Source organism: Phyllostomus discolor, chromosome 4 (genome assembly GCF_004126475.2).
Source record: "Phyllostomus discolor isolate MPI-MPIP mPhyDis1 chromosome 4, mPhyDis1.pri.v3, whole genome shotgun sequence".
In the NCBI taxonomy this organism is placed as follows: Eukaryota; Metazoa; Chordata; class Mammalia; order Chiroptera; family Phyllostomidae; genus Phyllostomus; species Phyllostomus discolor.
The window spans coordinates 126,224,987-126,244,630 of record NC_040906.2 but is presented as its reverse complement, the minus strand read 5'-3'; positions in this window follow the sequence as shown (position 1 = coordinate 126,244,630).

Genomic DNA, 19,644 nt, shown 5'->3' with positions numbered 1-19,644 from the left:
CAATTATGGTATTTTTGTTGATATCTCCCTTTTTGTCCAACAAGATTTGCTTTATATATTTAGGTGTTCCTATGTTGGGTGCATAAAGGTATACTCTTGTTGGATTTTTCCCTTGATTATTACAGTGGTCTTCTTTGTCTCACTCTAGCAACTCTAGGTTTAAAACCTCACTCTAGGTTTTAAAGTCTATTTTGCCAGTTATAAGTACTGCTACTTCAGCTTTTTCAATCTTTTCTATTTGCATGAAATATCATTTTCCAACCCTTTACTTTTAGTTTGTGTGTATTTTTCAATCTGAAATGGGTTTCTTGGAGGCAGCATATCTATGGGTCTTGTTTTTGTCTACATTCAACTGCCCTCTGTCTTTTGGTTGAAACATTTAAGCCATTTACATTTAAGGTGATTATTAATGGATTTGTATATAGTACCATTTTATTGTTAGACTGTTTTCCTCTGTTATTTTTCCTCTCTTCTTCTTCTTCTTCTTCTTCTTCTTCTTCTTCTTCTTCTTCTTCTTCTTCTTCTTCTTCTTTCTCTCCTTCTCTTTCTTCTTCTTCATGCAACACCTTAACATTTGTTGCAATACTGGTTTGGTGTTAACAAACTCCTTTAGCTTTTGCTTATCAGGGAAGCTCCTTATTTCTCCTTCAATTTTAAATGATAGCCTTGCTAGGTAAAGTAGCCTTGGTTGTAGTTTCTAGCTTTTCATCACTTTGAATATCTCATGCCACTCCCCTCTAGCCTGGAATGTTTCTGTTGAGTAATCAGGTCCCAGTCTAATTGGTGCACTCTTGCAGGTAAGTACCTGCTTTTCTCTTAGGCTTTTAGAATTCTTTCCTTGTCTTTAAGCCTTGCCATTTTAATTATGATGTATCTTGGTGTACGTCTCTTTGGGTACGTCCCCAGCTTTTTGGGGACTCTCTGAGCTTCCTGGACTTGTGTGACTTTTTCTTTCACCAGATTAGGCAAGTTTTTGGTCATTATTTCTTCAAATAAGTTCTTGATCCTTTGCTTGCTCTCTTCTCCTTCTGGTATTCCCATGATGTGGGTGTTCTTATGCTTCACATTGTCCAAAATGTTTCTTAAGCTCTTCTTAATTTTTAAGTTGTTTTTTCCTTTTGCTGCTCTGCCTGGGAGGGTGTTTTTCTACCTTAACTTCCAAGTCACTGATTCTATCCTCTGTCTCATCTAACCTACTGTTTATTCTTTCCAGTGTATTATTTATTTCAGATATTGCATTCTTTATTTCTGACTGGTCCTTTTTTATGGTTTCTATGTCTGTTTTCTTGCTGTTGAGTATCCTTATAATCATTACTCTAAACTCTCTATTTGATAAATTGCTTTCCTCCATTTCATCTAATTCTTCTGGAAAATTCATTTTGTTTTTTCACTTGTTCTTTCGTTTGAGGTCTATTTCTTTATTTTCCTATTTTGGCTGATTTGTATTTTCCACCTTAGTTGTTAAACTAGTCAGCTGTTAAGCTGATGCGTTAATCTAATCAATCTGTAATCAGCAGTCTGGCCTAAGTACCACAGGGAGGGGCAGAGCAATTCCTGTGGGCAGGGGTGTTGCTTCCCCTCAGGCTGCCACTTTGAGAGGAGTGCTCTGCCTAAGAGTAATAGCTCCTATAGTATGGGGAATAACTCAGCACAGGTATCCTGGTGGCTGTTCCTTCAGTTTCCTCCCCAGAGCCACCAGCCTCAGACTCTCTTCAGGCATCTCTAGTCCACTCTGTCCTCCCTTTGCCAGTGACTAGGGTAAGTGGCTGCAAAGGAAATGTTGTGCTTTGGCTCTTTAAGAGGCTCTTGCATCTCTAGCCATCTCTCCCTGGCAGACAGAAACCCTGCTGCTTTTTACAACTGGATGTTATCTGGGTTCCTCTCTGGCTCTGGTGCTATAGCTAGAGAGTCAAGTTTGGGGTTTATACCCCACACTTCTTAGGCAGAATCCTCAGCTGCTGAAATATCCCTCTGGAACTTCAGCTGCCACCCATGGGAGCCTAGCCAGTCCTCTTGTGTCTCTTCTGTACTCCCTGCCAGTCACATTGTGGTGAAGTGATTTCTTCTGTCTATTGTATTTATAAGGTTTCTCCCCAGCTAGGGCCCAGTTGATTATTCTGGATGATTTTTCTACATTTTAGGTGTAATTCTAGATTGGTCTGGTGAAGAGGTTAGTGTAGCTTCCATTTACTCCTCCACCACCTTGGATACTTAATCTTGGACATTTATCATTGCAAAATTTATTATGGTATATCTCCTTGGGCAAGGAAAACAAGAAAAAAAATAAACAAATGGGATTACATCAAACTAAAAACTTTTTGCATATCGAAGGATATTATCAACAGAATTAAAAGACAACCCACTAAATCAGAGAGCATATTTGCTGATGCATCTGATAAGGGTTTAATATCCAAAATTTATAAAGAACTTATAAAGTGCACACCAAGAAAACCCCCAAAAAATCCAATTAAAAAATGGGCAAATGACCTGAGTAAGCAAATGGAGAGAAAGCAAGAGACAGAGTGAGTGAACTCAGAGAAATAGATACAAGTTTAAAAAAAAATGAGCAAGTGATATCACGTTGAGGGTAAAGAAAGAAGCTTAGTGTGGTTCTTACATGGAGTGAGAGGAGGTGAGGACAGGGAGTGGGGCACATGGCTGAGTAGGATTGTTTTAAAGTTTATACATTACATGAAGGAGACAGGCCATTTTCCTGGGCATGTGGAATTGTCAGAGATTGTTACATGTAAGAAACATCAAGGAGAGTGTTAGTTTTAGAAAAGATAGTAGATTTTAAAGTAGAAAGTAGGACAGGTTGAGGGAAAAAATCAATGAAGACCAAGAAGGAAGTTATTACTATAGTCTACATACCAGCATATAAGGACATAAAGTACAATGGATCCTTAATAAAAGGAATGGGAAGGAAGGGACACATTGGAACAGCATTTGGGTAATAAAACCTACAGGACTTAATGACTGGGAGAATATGAAAGGTAAAGGCCTTGTGATAGGCAACAAATTATACTAGTGGCTTTTCCTTAGGGTAATGTCCTCATGAAAATGCTATGTGAGTTTATTTATGGTATCTTCATAGAAGATCTTATCATTATTTTAAGGGGACAATGGTCCAGATCTCACAAAAAACCATGGTTTCACCAACAGAAGTCAGAGTCATAGTGAACAGAAATGGCTATTGATGCTGAATGGCTAATAAAGTCAGAAAATGATGAAAAAGACCTGAGCCTTAAGATCCCATAGTCCAGCAATCTTCTATTGGTGTGCCCCAGGAATTTTTAAAACATGTAATGCCTAACTATTTAGCCAGGACACTGACGTCTTTTCCCTTAGACTATCAAATAAAAAATCAGCCAACATAACCATAACTGTCAGGGGTGACTGAGTCAAAACTATACCTATTTTTTGTCAGATTGTCATAAAATATATTTTCTGGTGTGTTGCAGAATTTTAGTAATTGGTTTATATGAGCCATGAGGTGTAAAAGGTTGCAAATCACTGTTGTAGACCATCAATGTTTGAGGAACACATGGGAGAAAATGATTCTGCAGAGGACATTGACAAAGTGATAATGACAGGAAAAAGTCATGTCACAAATAACTTTTTATAGGAGAACTAAGAAGAAACATTTGCCAGTCAAGGTCTATTGCTATTTGTTTTCCCCAAACATGATAAATGAATAATTTTTGAGTTTTATCCCTTTTTGAAGGGCCCAATAATTACATAAAACCAATATAAAAGCCTAGATAGAATAATAAAAATTTATAGTTACTAACTCAGTGCTGCTTTACTTGGCTTTAATCCATATTACAGAACAGTTAGCGTGAGGCTGTTAGGCAAGACATCTGGTGCCAGGCTATAGTGCTTACTTCTCTCTCAGTCTCATTTCCCCATGTACTAAGTGGGTATCATTGTTCTCAACCTCCCTACAATTATTGTGTGGATTAAATGAGGTGCTAAAGGTCAAGCATTTAGAAAGAGCTGGCACAAAGCACATGCGCTGAATAAATGCAAGCTGCCGCTGTAAAGAAAATGTTTCTTTAGTTTGGCTGGAATCCTGCAAGGTTATATCCATCATACAATTCCAAATAAAACAACAACAAAAAACAAAAACAAAAAAGAAATAGGAAGCATTTTCTAAGCAAGTCAATAAGTTTCTGATAAACCTTCCTTATTGAATAAGGTTTCTTTTTTTTTTAACCTTGCTTTAGGAAAGGTGGTAACATTTAGGATGAAATTGTCAAGGGCAAAACCCAAATGGTGGATCTGTGTGATCCACTATATTGACATAATTGAAGAAACTGGAGGAAAGAAACTGGAGGAACTTCTAAGGAAGAATACAAAATAAGACATGGTAAATAAGGAGGCCAGGGTTCCTACACTACAAATTCTAGAACATACTATATGAAGTTAAGACACCCAAACCCATCAAACTGTATACATTAAAAACTGTGCAGTTCTTTACACATCAAACCTTGATAAAGCCATTTAATTAAAAAAGAAAAAGAATTTGTGTGGTTGGGAGTTCCAGCCAAGATGAAGGTATAGACAGATATGCTTCACTTCCTTGTGCAACCAAAAGAAGGATAACAACCAATTTAAAAACAAAAAACAATCAGAACTGCCAGAAATCAAACTGCATGGAACTCTGACAACCAAGCAATTAAAGAAAAAACATTCATTTAAACTGGTAGGAGGGGAAAAGACAGGAAGCCAGGACAGAGAGGATGGGGGCAAGACAGCAGCTGGCAGACTAGGTGGTCCCATATTTACATGCAGATACACTGGGAGGAACAATTGGGGAACCTAGACAAACTGCGTAACCCAGGGTTCCAGTGCAAGAAACTAAAGCCTCAAAACCTCTGGCTATAAAAATCTGTGGGGGATGTGGTGGTGGGAGAAACTCCCAGTCTCACAGGAGATTCCACTGGAGAGACCCTCAGGGCCCTAGTACATACACAAGCTCACCCACCCAGGAATCAGCACCTGAAATGGTACAATCCACTTGTGGGAAGCAAGGGAAGTGATGGAAAGTGGGGTGAGAGCTGAGCAAGTGAGCAAAGGCATTTGACCTCTTACCCCTTTCCCACAAACAGTGCTACAATGCAGCCAAGTGGGTTGGCCCGCTCTGAGGAATACCTAAGGCTCCATCCCTTTCAGTGTTACAGCTGTGCTGAGACAAAGAAATATGGCTCAAATGGAGTAACAGATCAAAACTCCAGAAAAAGAACTAAATGATGAGGAGATAGCCAACCTATCAGATGCAGAGTTCAAAACACTGGTAATCAGGATGCTCACAGAAATGGTTGAGTATGGTCACAAAATAGAGGAAAAAGTGAAGGCTATGCAAAGTGAAATAAAGAAAAAATATACAGGGAACCAACAGTGAAGGGGAGGAAATTGGGACTCAAATCAACGATTTGGAGTAGAAGGAAGACATAAACATTCATCCGGAACAGAATGAAAAAACAAGAATTCAAAAAAATGAGGGACGCTTATGAACTTCTGGGACAACTTTAGACATTCTAACATTTGAATCATAGGGGTACCAGAAGGAGAAAAGAAAGGGCAAGAAATTGAAAACTTATTTGAATAAATAATGAAGGAAAACTTCCCCAATATGGTGAAGGAAATAGGCTTGAAGGAACCCCTGGAAGCTCAGACAGTCCAGAAGAAGTTGGACTAAAGGAAGAACACACCAAGACACATAGTAATTACTTTACTCAGGATTAAAATTAGGAGAGAATCTCAAAAGCAGCAAGATAAAAGGAGACAGTTACCTACAAAGGAGTTCCCATAAGACTCGCAGCTGATTTCTCAAAGGAAAGCTTACAGGCCAGAAGGGGCTGGGAAGGAGTATTCAAAGTCATGAAAGGCAAGGACCTACATCCAAAATTACTCTATCCAGCAAACCTACCATTTAGAATGGAAGGGCACATAAAGTGCTTCCCAGATAAGGTAAAGTTAAAGGAGTTCATCATCACTGATCCCTTATAATATGAAATATTAAAGGGACTTATCTAGGAAAAAGAAGATGATCAAAACTATGAATGGTAAAATGACAACAAACTCACTGCTACCAACAACTGAACCTAAAAAGCAAAAACAGAAACTAAGCAAACAACTAGAACACGAACAGAATCACAGACATGGACATCACATGGAGGGTTATCAGTGGGGCAGGGGATGGTGGAGGATGGTGGAAAAGGTACAGGGAATAACAAGCATAATTGGTAAGTACAAAATAGACAGGGGGAGGTTAAAAACAGTATAGGAAATGGAGAAGTCAAAGAACTTATATGTATAACCCACTGACATGAACTAAGGGGGATATTGGGGGGTGTAGGTTGGAGAGGGAGAAAGGGGAGAAAAAAGTGGGACAACTGTAATGGCATAATCAATAAATTATATGTAAGAAAAGAATTTGAGGGATGCTTTTTCAAGCTATTTAGAACATTCTTGGATTACATGGTAATTAAAAAAATATGGGAAACTACTACTCCACTAATTTCAAAAAGTATTTTTAAAGTGGAACATTTTGCCCAATGGTTTTAAACTCTCAGTGATGATCTAAAAATTAGTTTTTTACATATGTCATTTTACCTATAGTGCAAGGGCCTCTTTAGCTACTTATCAACCTATCAATATATCCATCATCTATCTACTTACCTACCCACCTACTTACCTATCTACCACCTGCCTCTATTTATCTGTAGGTTGTACACAGGTTCTGAGATGTTATGGTGATAAAAGTATGTATATTTCAAAAATGCTATCTGCTTTCTGTTGACCAATTTTAATGGGCTTGAAGCATAGGTGTTTCCTTGATTAGGAATAATGTGAATGAGTCAGAATTATAAGTCCGGTAAGACACACAGCTGGGAAAGTATATTTTATTATTAAATCTTGATGTGCCCATTTCAGTTTGGTGCTACTAGTTTAATTTTAAAAATGTAAAATCAAACAGTTGGAGAACCAAGCCATAAAAACAAAATGAAAAAATTACATATTTGTCTTCTATCAACTACCTGTATTTTGAGTTTTTCAAAAGTCCTTGACACACACATTTGTGTATGAGAAAATAAACATGCAAATAATATTTCTTTTAGAAAATCGAATGGTCAGATGATATATACTCTAGTAAATGTAATATTTTTCTTAAATATTCTTTAATTATGTTATTAAAATTCTTCAGTTTTAGTGAAAATGAATATCACTATATAATTAACTTTATATACTCTGAAGTCTACCACATCCTGCTTTTATTTCTTAGTTAATCACATTGAACTTTTCTGTCCTTTCTTTGATGATTATAACATAAAAGTTTCCATCAACATAATATTACAATGTAATTCCTCTTTCTTGGTATTGTGTTTTATAAATTATTTGGATGTATGTTATAGGGCTTTTGATAACTTTTACTCTTGTTTCAGCAAAGGTTTCTCTGTATATATCTCATATTTGCAATCTTCTAAATGTGTATGAACAACAGTCACCACTAATATGTTATCTGTTAGAATAATGTTTATTTCTTGCTTTATTTTCCAACTACTGTCTACCTCTTGGTTGTTTAGGAATAGATGCTTCAATAGGAATAGATGTTATAGATTTTTAAACATCCAACAGCTTGATCCAAATATCAAATAAGCCATTTTATCCATTTGATATATATCTTAAAGGAATAAGCTCTTCTGTAGACTTTTTTTCAAAAGTCATATTCTTTAGAATTAGTATATAGGGTTGGACAAAAGTAAGTTTAGAGTTGTTAGTATCAAAAATGATACTCTAATTAATAAATAATAAAACAATAACGAACTCTGTTTTGTGTACTCATAACTCTAAACCTCCTTTTGTGCACCCTGTACTTACTAGCATTTGGACCAGAGTTTGGAATCATGGACAGAGAATTAAACTGGAATTCAGGAATACTTCCTTCTCCTGACTTCACTTTCTATACTTATGTAATTTACTTTGCTTTTCTGGTTTTCTCATCCTGAAAGTGAGAGCCTTAGCTGTTTCTGGCACATGTTTTTGACACAGTGCCCTTCACTAGCTAAGTGACCAGTAAATGCTTTTTGAATGAATTAGAATGTATTACAAAGCTTGTGTGGGAAGGAGCAGGAATTCCAGCCTAGGTACAGCCATCCCTCCAAACCCTCCTTTCCTCTATGTTCCTAATGTCTGTCAGGGCAGCTGCACCTGTATCTGATATAAAATATGAAATCCCTAGTGAGCATACATTTGCAAGACTGTATTAACATATTTTTATAGGCAACTTTGGTTCAGTAGGAAAAACTGGAATGAAAGTTTAATGACATAGGTTAATTTCCTGATTTTACTGCTTACTTCTGTGTATATTCTTCAGTCTACATCTGTATGTCTGTGAGCCTGGTTTTTAAAAACAGGCAATGCACCACAAGCATTTTATAAAATCTAAATCTCCACAAATACTAGTTGTGATTGCAAGTATGTTTTGTGATGCTATCTAAAAAAAAGGCTTGATGGGAGGGGAGAACAACATTTAAAAAGTGACTCTCTTTTTCTTTCCTTTCTCTCCTGAAATGAAAGCATTTTGATTGTGAGGTCATCTCCTGGGCAACCATGACATGATCAGAGTGAGGAGAGCTTGGGGAAGGGACTGAACCAAATCATAAGGAAGTAATTAGTCAGGTGCAGAGGAGGGGACACCCTAGTAGATTAGACCTCTTCAAAAACAGGCTGGAACTCCTTAAGCAGTCATTTTAACTTTTTTTGTAGGCCTTAATATTTTCAATACAGTGGAGGGGCAGGTAAAAAGCAGAGTGGGCGAATAAGATGAAAGGAAAGATGGGGAGATGGTGAGAAACACCCTGTCGGTTCTCTAGTCATTCAAAAAAGAGTCAGATGAGGTTGACTTCTTCAAAATCAGGAGCACCATTTTATAAGCTTTGTTGCTTTCCTGGACTGGAGGTCAGGATGCCCAGGCATAGACAGATGTCTGCGTGTTCAGAAATGTAACTATGATTTCAGTACAGTCAGTTAAACCACCATGGCTCACTGTTACAATGTCAACAGTGACATTTCACACAGATACTTTTTAAAAGTTACCCCATTTGATTTTAGTATTTCAAATGGTCAATTTTATGCCTCCCAAATTTCAAGAAAAGGCTCCCCTTCTAAAAAAAAAATATATTACACGATCATCTTCCAATTCCACTTACTTTTCTTGGGGTACTAGGTAGCAAGATTTCATTGTTTAGAATGATGTTGGGTTTCTCTTTGACCTGTTCTAGGCAAAAAAAAAAAAAAACAAAAAAAAAACAAAAACCCAAAACAGAGTTCTTTGCTGAAAATTAAATCAGGACCAAAAATTACACAAAATAATGCCCAACATTTGAAGAGCACCATGCTTTGAAGTTTACGGTTTACCCAGTGCTTTTATTACCCATTATTTCTTTGATGCTATAACCTTTACATACAGGGGGAAAGCCAGTACCATTTTATTTTACTGATATATGGAACCGAGAATTTAAAGACTTTAGAACTTGTTAACTTCCTCAAATAGTATTACATAAGTAACTACACAGAGTCACAAAGTTCAGCCATGAAAAAACTGGGCTTCTTGAGCTTTCAGGCAAAATTTACACATTAATCTGCTTCTTAAATAACAATCATTAATGTCTTGGATATATGGAGGCAGGCTTGTGGTTTGCAGCAGTTGTCCCTAGCTGGTTTCCCTGCTTGCACACTAATCCTCTTTAGTCTTCAGGCTATGGCCAGGATAGTCCTTAGAACACAATTTAGTCAGTCTCTTTCCTATCCCCAAAACTTCAGCAGCTGCCATCGTATCTCAAAGTGAACCCTAAGTTCCCACTCTGACCTGAGACCCTCCAAGATCTAGCTTCAAGGACCTAGCTTTTGCTTCCTCATGCCAAGGTAGCCAGCCACATTCTGAAGGCAACAAGTGCACTCTGACCTTGGGCTTTTTTGTGGGACACTTTTCTTCCAGACACAAATGCAATTTGTTCCAAATTGCATTTCAAATTCGCACTTTCAATTTTGTATGACTGGTTGACTTGGGTCTCTGCTTATGTGCAACTCTTCAGAGAGCCCCTCTGTCTCTAAAGAATCCCCACACCCAAACTCACTTTCTATCCCCTTACCTGCTATAATCCCAGCACCTGGAACAGTGCCTACCAAAAAAAAAGAGTCTCAAATACATATTGAATGAATGAACAAATGGATGAATCAATGGACAAATCTAGTTGAGAGAAACCACGTCTAGTGAGGGTCAGCTTTGCCTATCACAGCCTTTTCATATGAAAATATACGTAAGTGTGCTGGAGATATGAGTACCATCTGCTCTGGAAGCACTTTATTTCCAGAAAATATCAAATAATCTGGTTGGTTAGGCAATTTAAAATGACAGATGTTAAAATTTCAGTTCTAGAAAAAATGTGAAAGTGATTATTTATACTTCAGAAGAAATGAGTTCATATAAAGCAGTATTTATAACCTCAAAACACAATTTTTCAATATCTGCTCTTCAATCCACTGGCCTGAACTAAAATACTAGCACTATGGTAGCATAGACATGTTGCTTTGCAACAGTGGACACATATTTTATCTAGTAAAGATTTAATTTTAATGAATTAGTAGTTTATTTATTTGATTAGGTTTTTCATTTATTTTATCCATTACACCTCTACAGTTTAAATTGCAGGATCCTGCCACATACATTTTGTTTAAAGAACTCATGCTACCTGCTGGAGATATAAATATGCAACCTACATCTTCCTTAAAATGGATTAATCTCATCATATTGATCATATGGAATATGTTTATAGGAGAATGTTTAAGGACAAAATAATTTTAATTATTTTATCTTTTCAGCATACTTGAAAACCTAAAGCCTCTTTTTTTTTCCTACATGGATTTTTCACTGGCTATGTAAAATGAAATTTTTAACAAATGGTTCAAAAAGTGACCTTTGTTGCTAGCCATAAAATGTCTTGTACCTGCATAGAGGAAGGAAGAACAGAATACACAGTGTTTAGAATACCAGCAATAAGAACTAAGAAAGAAAGAAACTTGGGAACAGAAAGTTTCTCTGCCCACACTTTTAATGGTCAGGACCTGGTTTTCGTGTGTCATAGAATTTATTTTTTTATTTCCTCTATAGCAACCCAACAGATTTTGAATAACTACTGTTTTATTTTAGTGTTTTCCAGTCTAGAGAATGCTTTCATAAAAAAAAAAAACATCCCATTGATTTCTCACAATCACCCTGTAAGACAAGTATTAATGTTTATATCTTTTTTAATATCAACCAGCCTGAGGCTCAATGAATGGCACAATCAAAAACCAAAGCAAGAACATTTGATTGTACAGTTCGCCCTTTTTCTATTAAATCATGCTGTTTCTTTGATTTCTAAGATATAAAATTGTTCTGGTCATTTATCTAGCTACTCTCTCAAGCTTCCTGAATTCAGAGCAATACAGAATGATAACTTTCTTATTATCATACATTATAATTGCCCAATACTTCTAGCTACAAAACGTATTATGGCTCTACCTAAAACTGAAGTAATACAGATCTTGGGAGTTTTAATGTTTTGCCATTAGGAAAATGATTATAATTAATTAGCAATTAATGAGCAAACCTGCTTCTATTTATTCCCTCTCTCTGTTTTGGCATTAAGTTGGATCCACCTAGAAGCTCAGTTCCTAAACAAGGATTGACAGCAATCTCAGGATCATCCAAACTCTTGTTTTCATATAATGTAAAGAAGGTTTTAGCAAGCTGCCTTTCAGGCTCTTGGCACTTTAAATGTGGCTAACATACATGATATATTTTGGATTTAAGTACATTTTATTCCTTGATTTTGTCATTTGTAGAAATGAAAAGTAATTACAGAAAACTCATGTTTAGAAAGTTATTTCATAATTTTTAATGCTCATTTTCATACATGTGAATATTATTCATCTAAGGTCACCATGGCAGAAGACTCCTAGTGCTTACTGACATCCAATTCTCCACCACTTTTGGGACAACTGAAGGCTGACACTTTTCACCATGTGACTATTTCTGAATAATGGTTTGAAGGAGAAATGGTGAAGTAGTTAATTGCTGGTAGGAGATCCTTCAGTGCTCTCTTCCTTTGCTTCAGCAACTGAGCAGACATCAGGTTTCCAATGGTGTAGCTCCAAGATAGAGAAGTTGCATCAGCCAGGGTCCTTGGAATAGAACACCCTGCCAAACCATGTGGGCCATATAAGCCAGAGTGAGAAAGGAAGCTTTTTGGGGTAAGCTACTGAGATTTGGGATTGTTTTGTTACTGCCTATCCTAATTAAAAATCCTAAGGCTATTAGTCAAAGGAGCCTAAGAATTGGTTGGATAACATCCAACTGAATAGCTTTGTTTATTTGAGTAAATCACTTAAAATTATTGAGTTTCATATTCTTCCTTTCTAAAATAAAGATGATAAAAAATCTTTCTGTCTACTTAAAAAAGTAACTATGAAAATCAAATTGCCTAGTGTAGGTTGAGTCACTCTGTAATTCATATTCATAAATTAGCTGATATGTTTTTGATTACTTTGAAGTTGCGATTTTCTGATCATGAAATTTCTCTCAACTTCTCCTACATTCTGTCCCCCTGGAAAACGTGGACAAGAAAACCAAAGTTAGAGTGTGGGAGTGTGACCAGGATGCCATTCTTCTTCTTTTTTTAATCCATTGTTATAATCATACTGTGGTTCTGGTAATTAAAATCAAGATTCTTTAAAATCAGGTACTCCAGACTCAGGTTCAAATTTCATGACAATCAGCAGTTTCAAGTTTATCTATATGTTTTCCCTCTTTAACTAACTTTGAGCACCAGTGAACCTATACTCCCTTATATATTTTTTTCTATACAATGTGGAGTACAAAGTAAACTATGTGTGAAGAGAGCATCAGATAATTTCCTATTGTTCCTTTGATTCTTAAACCCAATTGCACAGTCTAACAAAGCAAAAAGACCAGCAAAACTAGTAAATACTGATAGTATATCTTTTTCACTTATTGAATCGGCATGACTGAGAAGGGGAACAGGCACAAAATTAACTTTCCACATTTTGAGCTGTGGCATTTGACCATGTTTTGTCTTTCCAGCACAAGAGATGATGACTCTTCAAGATCTCATACAATAGTCTCATCTGAAAAAAACAAAGATAGTACCATCATTAGAGAGAGCAGCGGGAAGGGGAATTAGAGAATCTAGATAGTGGTTAGAAGTAGGCTTTCTAACCCAGTCTAAACTGCAGCTTCACAACTCACAGAGTTACCTTGAGCATGTAACTACTTTATGCCTCAGATTTTTTAAAAAAGCTTTAAAGTGGGCATAGTAACAGCACATAACTTACACAGTTGTTTTGAAAATTAATGATATAACATATGTAAAGTGTTTAGAATAAGACTGCAGACACAGTGAACACTATAAGCAAGGCTGTCTCCTTTTAATCGAACTCCAAGCCATTCGAACACAAGGAATTGGATGTTCTAAAAGCTGGGGACAGTTTGTGGGAAGAGAGAGGAATGAGTTTTTGAGCAACTTTCACGAATACATTATAGCAATAAAAGAGAAGTAAAGATGCTGTTATAAGTATTTTATGATTTCATGATCAACTAGTGGTCTACAGAACTTTTTAATCTTTTGAAAACACAGTTGTGCTTCCTTCCAAAGAACACCATGTTTAAGCGAATCAGTCATGGTCTATATCTAAACTGAGATCTAATTTTCCACAAAATCATCTTTCCTTATTTCTTACAAAAAGTCTATGTGTTTTCCTGGACACTCAAATATGAGACTTCTGTGTGATTTTTTGATTTGGTGTATCTCCTACTTTGAAACCCAGCCAGTGGCCAAAAACTGGTCAAATATCTTCACTGTAGCCTTTTGCACCCCCTTTTTGTTGCCATTGTACAAATTCAGGCCTTCACCACTGCTCTGGGCTTCCTTTCCACTACACTCTTAGCCACCAGAGAGCCTCTCCACACCCTTGCTAAGGCCAACAGAAGAGCTGGCTTTTATTTTTTACATCCAAGGATATAGATTTCAGAAAATAGCCATTTTGGTTCACTTCTACAACTAGAATTACTAAATTGGTTAAGAAAGAAATTATTAAAGTAATCAAGTGGCAGTTTTATTCCTAATATGAGAAGCAACATGTGAATTTAAAAGAACAGCAATGCCCCGTTTTTATAAAGGGGGATTAAATGAGCACACACATACCCATTTATAAAATGGGGCATTGCTGTCCTGGCTGGTGTGGCTCAGTGGATTGAGTGCTGGCCTGTGAACCAAAGAGTCACCAGTTGGATTCCCAGTCAGGGCACATGCCTGGGATGTGGGCCAGGTCCCCAGTAACAGGATCATGCTAGAGGCAGCCACACATTGATGTTTCTCTCCCTCTCTTCTTCCTCCCTTCCCCTCTCTATAAATATAAGTAAATAAATATTAAAAAAATGAAATAGGCATTGCTTATATATATGTACTTAAACTGTTTGTTTCCTCCAAAAACTAAAATGATCTTCATCAGTATATAGATATCCATACTAGCATGAAAATAGATGTTAGCAGTGAGTTCAGATCCAATAAGAAACTCCTGACTTTCTGATTACTATGTAAGAATTGAAGAAAGCTTTGAAACTAATATCATATTTTTACTTTGGACATTATTTTTATTTCTGACTTGATGCATACTCTTTCTGAATTTAATAAGAGCCTCCACTGAGTGTGTATACATACACATACACACACACTTATGGAAAGAAAGCAAGTGGGAGGAATATGCTTGTCAGCATCAATTTTGTATGCATAAAAATGCATGAGGGAAGGGACTGAAACACAGGAGCAAAGAGCCAGGAAATGTCAAGCTTGATAGGTTATGCTGAGGGAAAAATTTACTCTAAAAATAAGTCCCACCATTTAACCTACTGATGTTAATTTGACTATATTCAACATGCATGTTGTATCTATCAGTGATTAAATTAGATTGTTATTCTACTAAACTAAGACTTCCGTTACTCAGTGGAGCTGAGTATTTTAAGCCTCTTAATCTGTGGTTGTCATTCATGCAGGTTTCTAAAGAACTGTTTGAATATAATTTTACAACAAACTAATTTGTCCCCTATTCTTGCCCTAAAATCTCTTGAGACAAAATATTTGGCCACAGTGGAACTGCACTGTCTAGGTAAAAAGCTATTTTCCCCCAAAGGGATGACTCACAAAAAGCATGTGACCCAAACATAAAGCAATGCACCTCTGAACTGTCTTTTCTTTCTCATCATGATGTGTGGGTCGAATAGAAATGAGAGGTAAATGGAGTTGGTTTGCAGCAGGACTCCATTGTCCCTCCTTCCCTCATGCACAAGAGCTGACTCGTCAGTAATAGGCATCCTACTGGAGTACTCATCTTTGAATATCTGTTCATACCTAATTTTTCCCAGTGACTCCCTCTGCTTCCATGTTCTTGATACAAATCATGTAACATCTCTGTTATTAACCCACTACAGGAATGGCATGCACAGCAGTGTCATTTCTCTTTCCTGTGCCCATAGCACATATAGATAATCAGTAACTACATTCTTTCCCACATAGTTCAGGCATCTTTAGAATTATATCATTGCACTCTAGGTAGTCTTCAACAGTCAATCAGCACTAAAACCTACTCACTACTCCTAGGTTACTCATTCCCATTGAAAATATGTTTATTGAAAAAAGAACTTAGGAGACATATAATGGATCTCTGTTTTTATGAGTATTCCTTATTAAGTTAACGAATTAGATATATATGTTTATTTATTATATGGAATTATCCTTATGGCAGTCATTGACTTTTGTATGTTTACTCAAAAATACGATGAAATGAAAATGCTATATGGATGATTGTTAATTTTATTAAAGAGACATTTATCTAAGCTTTATAATAAACTACAGATACATGCACAAGTTATATTATTTAGTTTGCAGAAAACACTGGCTGAGATGATGGATTTAAGGCAACATTCTTTTCTTTATGCTCCCCAAATACATCGTACTTAGCGTGATGATAATAACACCTGCCACTCTGTTTTGCAATTGCTCCCTTTCCTATTTCACTGACCAACTCCTTGGAAACAGGAGCTCCTCACTTCTCTTTGCATCCTTAGCACCCTGTAGAGAGCTTTTCCACACACTATTGGCATGACAAATGATCTTGGGGTAAATGGCTGATTGAATGATAAGAGGTTTTATTTTTTTTAATGTGGTTTTATGCTGGCATGAGAGTAATTCTCTTCTTAACACTTCCAAAGCATTTTAATTTTCTTATCCTGATGAAATTTTGCACAACTATTTTTAAATTTATATTTTACCTTAAGTAAATTATCTCCTTTTTGCTGGTTGAAATATTAAATTCACTGACCTAAGTGTTAATTCTTTTAATGAGTTGTTTAATGTTACTAATGAATTTAAATGATAAAATTAATATTTAAAAGCTACAATTATTAAAATCATATAAGTAATTCAATTGGCTTAGGAAACGGTACAAGTGTAATAGTCACACAAGAATGTCAATTTGCAAGTATGTTTGAAGGAGTTCAAAACTGATTTTAAGCGAATTAAGACATCGTTGGACCTTCTGAGAAACATTTGGAATTTGAATTTTTTAAATAAACTACACGTCCACGTCTCCTCACAATCCCAATACATCTCACAGCAGGAAAAATCTGAAAAGTCACAAATTGATAAAAGGTCCATTACTGTGTACTTATTAATAATAATAAATGTAAAATCACTCATAGTCTACCCTTAAAGATGTGAACTTACTGACATTATCAAAGTAAAGATATTTTTTAAAGGTTTTATTTATTTATTTTTAGAGAGAGGGGAAGAGAGCGAGAAAGAGAGAGACAAAAACACCAATGTGAGAGAAAAACTTCAATCAGTTGCCTCTCATATATACCCCACCTGGGAACCAAGCCCACAACCTAGGCATGTGCCCTGACCTGGAATCTAACTAGCAGCCTGCCACCCCATTGGGACAATGGCCCAACCAACTGAGCCACACTAGTCAAGGCAAAGTAAAGACTTTTAATTGCAGAAAATGCTAACATACTTTAGGTATATTTGAAGTTGTTCCTTAAACCTTGTTGATTAATGGTATGGTGCTGGTTTTTTTCAAGTTAATCTCATTTTTCTGAATCCTTAGTTTAAACTCACCACTTGGAATCTTATTTTGTATTTTGAAATTGAGCTAGGACTGGTCCTTTCTAGTTTCTCCTTTGGTATCTTGATGAATCCTGATGGTTATGATACCATCATAATTTGTTGAATCTTGATGGTTATGATGCATGAATCTTAAGGAGATCCCTTTTGTATGTGAAGATCTGTCCAAGTCAGAGATCCAGTCTTTGAGGAAATAACTGACCTGGTATATTAAATAGAGTATATTTTAAAACATATAAAATGTTCAAATGTTCTTTTGGGTGGACGATCTAGGTAATTTTAATTTTTTTCTTTTGCTTAACAATATTTTCCATATTTGATGAAATAAATATTTAGTAATTGTACAATAAAAATAATAATTAATAAAGTCTATGGAGATAAAGATGAAAATTTAGCACTAAAAATTTAGAATAGTACTACTAAGATTGTATACATATTCTGTAGTAGATACTTAATCCAATTGTTTCATACAACATACTGATGGAGCGAATACTATTTATTGAAGAGCAGTATTTACAAGTTGTTTCTTTATATCTGTGTATTGTGGTAGTGGATTAATAATGAAAGGGAAAATATGCGTACATATCATATAGAAAAACCCTGGAGTATGGGGGAACATTGAATCTTTAAGGATGAGGCTGGAGATCTAAATGCTAGGCCAAGGTCTATAGACTCTGTTAAGAATGTTTGTCTTCATGGTAAGAAAAATGACATGTCATTGAAATATTGTAAGCAGAGGATTGAACCATTAGGTTTGCACTTTCAAAGTATCGTTCTGGCTGCAGTACGGGAAATGAACAGAAGTGGGAAAGGAATGGATGACAAAGAGCCACAGCCTGGGTGGTAGATGGTGATGGCTTTGAAAGAAACATAAATGAGTCCAGGGATATATTAGAGATGATATCCATAGAATCCAGTATAGTGACGCTTTTAGGAAATAAAGGAGAAAATAAAAAGAAGATCCCAAAGTCTACTCCTGGGATAAATAGCGACATGATGGTGACATTCACCACACTGGCACACTAGATGGGGATCATAACTGGGAGCAAAGGTTTACAAATTACATTAGCCAAACTTCCTTTGTGCTACCTTTGGGATTCACAAGTAAAGAGAACATGTAGGTGGTTAGATATAGAGATCCATGACTTAGAAAAGTGTCTTGGATTAGAGATAAAAGTTTTGAGGGTAGTGGGTATAGATCTTCTGACACAAATGAGGGTCAGACAAGGTAAGAGATTAAGCCTTACTGAGTCCAACTCCACTGATGCCTAAAATAGGCTTTGAAACATTAGTATGGATATTCAAGTGAAGACACAGTGTGTGAAACCCACTGTAGTAGGTTCAGGAAAACACTTGTGGGTTGGTGTTAATAAAATATAAGGTGAGAAAAAGGAATTTAAATAAATGTGCATAAGTGGATTAATCAGTTAGAGAGAAATTGCTGTCAAAGACAATTTGCAGAGAAGTTGGAATGCCATTTTGCAGAAGTGGAACAATTGAAGAATATTGGCTGAGAAGATGCATGGCCAGATTTGTGTTTTACGTAGAACACATTGGCTGGAGCCTAGAGGATAAGGTTAAGAGCAAAAAGACTGGAATGAGAAAAACCTGATGTCTATTGCATTTGTCTGGACTAAGTGCTGAGAGAAGGGATAATTAGAATACAGAGAAGCCACACTGGAAAATATTTAGGAAATATGATACTGCATTTGAAAGGTATGGAGAGTGGAAAAGGAAAGGACTGTAGTTGTGACTTTAGGTTTCCAGCTTTGACAACCAAGCAGATTATACTACCATTTGTGGAGGGTGGCATATTTGGGGAGGAGTTCCCATTCCGGACATGCTGATTTTAGATGAGGATGTGCCAGATGAGGCACATGTCCAGATGTGCCTCATCTGGACATGTGCCTTATGTCAGATGAGGATCAAGTGGACATAATTAACCAACAAGTTTGATACGTGAGTGAAAAACTTAGGATGTGGTTTGGGCTGGAGGGAAATATTTGAGTCACCATGATATAAGCAGTTGTCAAAATGAGGGAAAGTTAATGAATTGCATAATTAGCATAAATAAAGCAGCAGGTCCAAGACAGTTACTAGGGAACATAGATTTTTTAGGGTTAGGCTGGGAAAGAGAAGGCCAAAATAAAAACAAGACAAAGCAAAAATCGAAGTTGAAGAGAACCAGCATTTTCAGGAGTGTGAGGGTGAGAGTGCCAGATACAGATGGAAGCCCTGGATTTGAGAGTGTGATGTGTTAGGTGGACTTGCATCTCTCTTATCTGTTTTGGATGTTTCAAATTTATTTATGATGTTATTCTATTAAATCAATAGTAGGAATTTCCAGTATTCCACAGTGGCATAGAGACCCACCACACCTTTCCCTCCTTCTGAATAC